The following is a 6,173-nucleotide window of genomic DNA, read 5'->3' on the forward strand; positions in this document are numbered from 1 at the left end:
GTGTGTGTGTGTGTGTGTGTGTGTGTGTGTGTGTGTGTATGGTACAGTTACACACTTAACAGAAAAATGTAGAAAAAAAACTTTAAGGGGTTCTTGCCAAATGTCCCATTTAACATTTTTTTAAAAGGATATTCAGTTTTTTGATGATGTGAACATTTGAACTTTGTTCCTGGCCTGTGGATAGAAAGTGCATGAATGCAGTATATGCTGTTTTGTTTAATTAACTGGGCCTCCAAGTATAATCATTGTGTAATATGATGGATAGCTGACCTCTTGGTTTGGTGGCCGTATTGAAGTGTCAATGAAACAGTGCCACCGATAAATACCGATAAATGTAAGCATCCATGTTGCCATCTCCTTTAACTACCTGAAGTTCACGTGCCAAGTTTGGTCTAGATTAAATTCAAGAGTAGACGGTGCAAGATGCCCAGCAGACTATTGAAGTGCAATTGGATGTAGTTTGTGATTATAGATCGGAGTCTTTTTGAAGCTGTGTCCCACTATGTTAGATTGGTTTTGAATTGTCAGAAGTTTATCTTATAAACGACTAACTACACCTTTCAGAATACTGAAAATATTGTAAAGCCACTGTTGGAGAAACTGGCTACCTCTAGTTAGCATTTGCAAGTTTTTACAAGAAGACTTGAATAAAAACACAGATTATTAAATGTACCTTTACTAGAGACTCAATGGAAAAAAAAGTCCATAGGATTTTGAGTTTTCCTCCAGACGTATATTCACTTACAGAGTTAAAATGCTAACTTGATGAAGAAGCCATGTCAAAACCAGGCTAGTATATTACTACAAAAGATTAAAGTATTGGTTATAAATTGGTAAAATTGACACTGTAACGTCAAGAAGGCAAGTCTAAACCAATAATCAACAACAGTTGCAATGTTCCTTAGTGAACATATACTGTATTTAATCTTTGGCAATACAGTGCTCACATCCAGACTACATGAATACCCATAAGGACTCGATTGATGACGCTTAGCTGCTGTAATGAAGAGCTGTGCGTGCATGCGCTCAGTTGATCAGAAGCATAAGAATACAGTGTAATCAACCAATTCTGATACGGAAGGATCAGTTGCCAAACGTACTCCTTGGAGCAGTTTTAGATGTTGTGTTTGGACAACTTTGTGACTTTTTTTGACTCCGTAGAAGAACGCCTGTCACTCGTAAGGCTCCCCTGCAGACAAATCCCTCTTCTGCACAGTACAGCTACGTTTCCTTGTTGCTGAGTCCACACAGTTATCAACGCGAGAATGTTTCACCAAGAACCAGATAATGAAATCATGGTGCAATTAAACCAAGTTTACATTTATAAATTGTGAGATGTATGTACCTTATTAAATACTCCGTGGGGAGCTAACTGTCCCTAGTGTGAGCAGAGAAGCCAGCAGGTCTCTGCCCAGTGCTGACTCCAAGAGCACTTTACAGGGTTTACAGGGAGGACAGACAGCGGAGACCCAGGTAACGGTGTTTTACAGCGAGGACAGGCGCACGTCCTTTTCCTCTTGATTTATTGTGACTTTTACACAGTAGGGGGGGGGGGGGGGGGGAGTACACGGTTGTTTATTTTTAATAACTGCATTTCAAATGTAGATTTTTACAAGCAATGATCATGATGATGTGAAGTGATGTAGTGTCCAGCGCTGGGTTTGAAGTTTTGTCTTTAAATTTCCATGGGTTCCAAGTGAGCGGGTTTCTGAAACGTGGCTGTGGTTTAATTGACTGCAAAAAGGTTGAGAGCTGAAGTGTCCTGATGGAGGGGAGGAGGATTGAGAAGCTTTGGCCTTACTGACACGGTTTTTTTTTCTTTGTATAAAAAAACAACAACAACAACAACAAACGTCTCTGTAGGCTTTTCACTACCTCTCATGTTGGTTAATTTATTTCACATCTAGTTGTCAATGTACAAGTTGTTTTTAGATCTACTTGAAGCCTAACACTGTAAACAAAAATGTGCACAGAAAAATGACTATGTATATGACCAGAGGGGTTAAAGAGAGCTTGGCCTAGTCAACATTTATTTTTTTGTTTGTATGTATGTTTTTAATTGTGCTGAGCTGAACTAGATTTTGCATCTCTATAAAGAATTCAGGAATCCACTGTCTAAGGGCTAATCCCATTTTTGCCTATGCAAATCTGTTACTGTGGGTGAGTTGGGAAAGGGCGAGCTACCGTACCTTTCACTTGTTTTAGATGGACCATGGTTTACAATGCCCTTTGCTGATATTCTTCAATCTTATTCAGCAAAAATGTACGCTTATTTTTGTTTCTATATAAATATTTTAAATATATATCTATATATATATAGAGAGAGAGAGAGATATATAGATATATAACAAGTAATATACAGAGAAAAATAGTATATGCCTTCGTGATGATAAAAAAAAGAAACATTGCTGAAAACAAATAAATGTGTTGTTGTCTGACATGTGGCTGTGTGCTGGAGTCTTGGTGAGATGATATTATAGACGACTGGAACTCGACTGACTATAAAGTTGACTGACTGTCAGTAAAGACTCTTATTGCTCAGGCTACAGCACTTGTAGCTGACCCTGTGCAGTATCTCCAAACTATTGTTATCCAGCCTGTGAGGCAAATAAGGTATTCAGGCCACACAGGACTCGTTTTTCACATTTAGTCCTTTTTAAAACAAGACTATAATTGTTGCTAAACAAAGGCCATCGTTTCCTCCGGTGACAGTGATAAAAAAACATTGTGTAAAAGTAGAACAAATAGAGTCAAGTCATAAAAGTCCCCAAACTGACCCAGTAATGTCATTTAAAGGGCGAGATCTGAGCAGAGTTGGCTAGCATTAGCTAATATTAGCCACCAAAAGCTAGTGGTCACAGACCAAAGTAAGGCAGCAAAGCAAAAACCTATGAGGATATAAGGTAGTCTAACTTTGAAGGGCTGAGTTGGAGCATGTGCACTGTCCATATTGTACGTAAGTCACATTTTTAATATCGGTAATCCATTAATGAAATTTAAAAAAGACACTTTGTGAAATATTTAACATTTTATCGTTTTTCAGTGGACACTGCACAGTTGTTAGTGTGGATTTGTAATTGTATGTGTACAACACCACGTCGTCGGCAAACAACAGCAACTTATTTTTCTATTGTTCAACTTCTTGTTCTTTTTGTAGCCACATCCAGTCAGACTATCACTGTGCTAAAAGAGTAGCGTTGATGAGGAACACATCAGCAAAAGTGGGCTTACTGTTTTGTTTTTTAAATACTCAACTAATGCAAGATGTAAGAAAAGTCAGTAATACGTTACTTGTAAGACCGTTCACTCAGCTGTTATGGGCCACTTTTAGCTTTGCGTTGAGGGTTGATTTAGGTCAAATAATTTGTTTTTTTAATTCTTTATAAAAAATTCAGCTCCTGATCCGAGACGGAAATGAGAATCGGAGGGTTGATGTTGTATAGCTTTTTTTGCCCACAGTTCCTCACAGTGCATCGGGACTAAAGAAACATAGGTTTATCGACTGACGTTGGTTTGAAACCTATCCTGCTTTGTGTGTTCCCTCAGTTGGATTTGGTGCCTCTTTAAGCTTCACTACAGACCTCGAGATCTCTTTCTGTCTCTCTTCTGTCTTCTCCGTGTCTCACTTTCTCTCTCTGTAACATCACACATACAACACTGTTAATAGCAGTTGGAGCAGCGACGTTCCTGTTTTACAGCAAAAATGACGCTGATGTTTGTTCCTCCTACTGACACCCTCATATTGTCTTTTTTTGTACCTCTTCCAGAGGTGTTTGTGCTACTTTAGGAAAGAGATTATATTTGTGCAGGTACCTGGTTGAAGTTGGTTTCAACAGTTTTAGGCAATCACTTTTCTCTTTATTGATTTAGATGCCTAAGCCTCTTGGTTCTTGTCATGCCGTTGTAGATATCACAGCCGTCGAGAGATGATCGGCAGGTGACAATATAAAGAATTTTACTGTCACTTTATGCGGTGAAAAAAAAAATACATTTTTTCTATTCAGCATGCTTTTTGCTAAATAAATGAAATAATTCAGTTATTTGCTATAAACGATACTGTATGAGTATGTATTCAAGTACTGCAGTATGCAGACAATTAAAAATATCAGAAACTCTTTTGAGAGGTTCATATTTTTCTTCTAGTATGTTTCACTAATATTGACGGTTATGGTTCTTAATTCTTGTTTCGAGTGTCTCATGAATTGCCAGAATGACAAAATGACCCTCTTTGTATTAACGAATAGAGACCATGGTTGGTTGTTTCCACATACATGACTTGCAGAGCAATTTTGTGCTGCCAAAGGATCTGATTCGCTGTTTTAAAGCGCCCTGAGATGCAGTACTCCCTGAGTACTTACTTACTTTCCTATCTTATCAGTCCAACATTGATGAAACATCATCCTCTGTTGTAGAATATCACAGGAGGGACTCGTCCCATCTAGCCTCATTTTACAGGGACGTGAATCTGTAATTTAAGACAGAGTTGGTACAAATTCAACAGCACTGAGCATTAAGTCATTTTTTAGCTACATTGTGAGAAACATTTAATTATGTTGATGTTTGCAATCTGTGCATGATAATACAATACACATGTTACTGTTGACTGTGAGGACAGTAGAATCAAGATTAAAGAAATATTTACACCCAAGTCTTGTTGAGAAAATGTGGATTTTTTTTTCTTAAAGTCGCATCTTGCTTAACAAATTTACAGTAGCTGTGTAAAATTGTAAATTGCGCTTTCCTTGCCAAGAGTATGATGAGAAGATCGATACAACTCTCGTATTTGTGCGCTAACTATGAAGCTACAACCAGCAGTCAGTTAGCTTAGCTTAGCTAGGACTAGCTAGCCAAGACTAACGGTGTGAAACCGCTAGCTTGGCTCTGCCCAAATCTAAAGCCCACTGGTTTATCTCCTTCCCTTAATGCGTACAAAAATACATTGCAAAAACAACTATTTATTGTTGAATGTGTTAGACTATCTCATAACGGTTCAAAGAATCGTTTTTGCTAAGCTAAGCTAACCGCCTGCTGACTCCATCTTCATATTTATTATACAGACTTGACAGTGGCTTCTGATGTAACTCTCCACAAGGAAAAGTCAAGCTATTCCTTAAAAAAATAAATGTATTCAAAAAAATATATGAGCTACGTAAAATAAGACGACAAAATAAAAAGAATGAAACTGTCCCAGGAAGTACAACAATGTGTCTTTGGTGGATAAAATGTGCCAAAATTGTAATCTACCTTTTGTTTCAATGTGAAGGGGTCAAAGGAGTTGTCTGAATATAAAATCTGTTGTTCTCTTGGACTCAAAATGTTCCTTACGAAACACGTTTTATTTGTCTCTTCACGTTGCTTTTGTGGGTTTTTGTGTCATCTCTCTGAATCATCCACAATAATCTACTTTCATCGACATGTAACCAACAGACCTGAAGACTTTGTAAACGGGCACTAAACATGTTGAAGCTGTTCACTATGTTTTGTACTATTTTAATTCATTTTAGAAACAGGTTTATTTTAGCCATTGTCTTTTATTTCTTCCTTTTATCTCAAAATACTCAAATTGTTGTTCATCATCCTCTAACGTCACATAGATCACCGTCACGTTAACAGCGTGTTAAGTTGTGGTACATTTTGATCTACGGTTCAGTCTCTCTTTGTTTACACGATGACATCTTGCATTAAGAGAAAACTCCAATCTATGGTAACTGCCCTTGAATATCTGTAATTTAAATAGTGCTGCTAGAGAAAGAAATCTAAATGTAACAACTTACAATAAATACTCAATAGATTTTTGCCAAATGTGAGTGTGTCTTTCTTTGAATGGAGGTGTGGGAGATAATCCGTATACAACCTGTAGATACACAGTGTTTGTTAACATTGCACTGTGATGGAGCATTATTTGATTTTGAGACACTTGCAACTTAACAAATAAAAAGGTTTGTGCTCGCTATGAAAAGGAAGTGGTGAAGCTCTATGGATGGCAGTGATGGTCCGTTGTCTGGTCGGTCCCCCACTTTAGTCCAGACTGAAGTATTTTACTGATAATCTGGTAATTTTGTAGACATTCATGGTCCCAAGAGGATGAATCCTGCTTACTTTGGTGATCATCTTACTTTTCTTGCAGCGCCACCATGAGGTAGACATGTCTCTGGAAATGGATTGATTGACAT

The sequence above is a fragment of the Pholis gunnellus genome (assembly GCF_910591455.1).
Source record: "Pholis gunnellus genome assembly, chromosome: 11".
NCBI classification, from domain to species: Eukaryota; Metazoa; Chordata; class Actinopteri; order Perciformes; family Pholidae; genus Pholis; species Pholis gunnellus.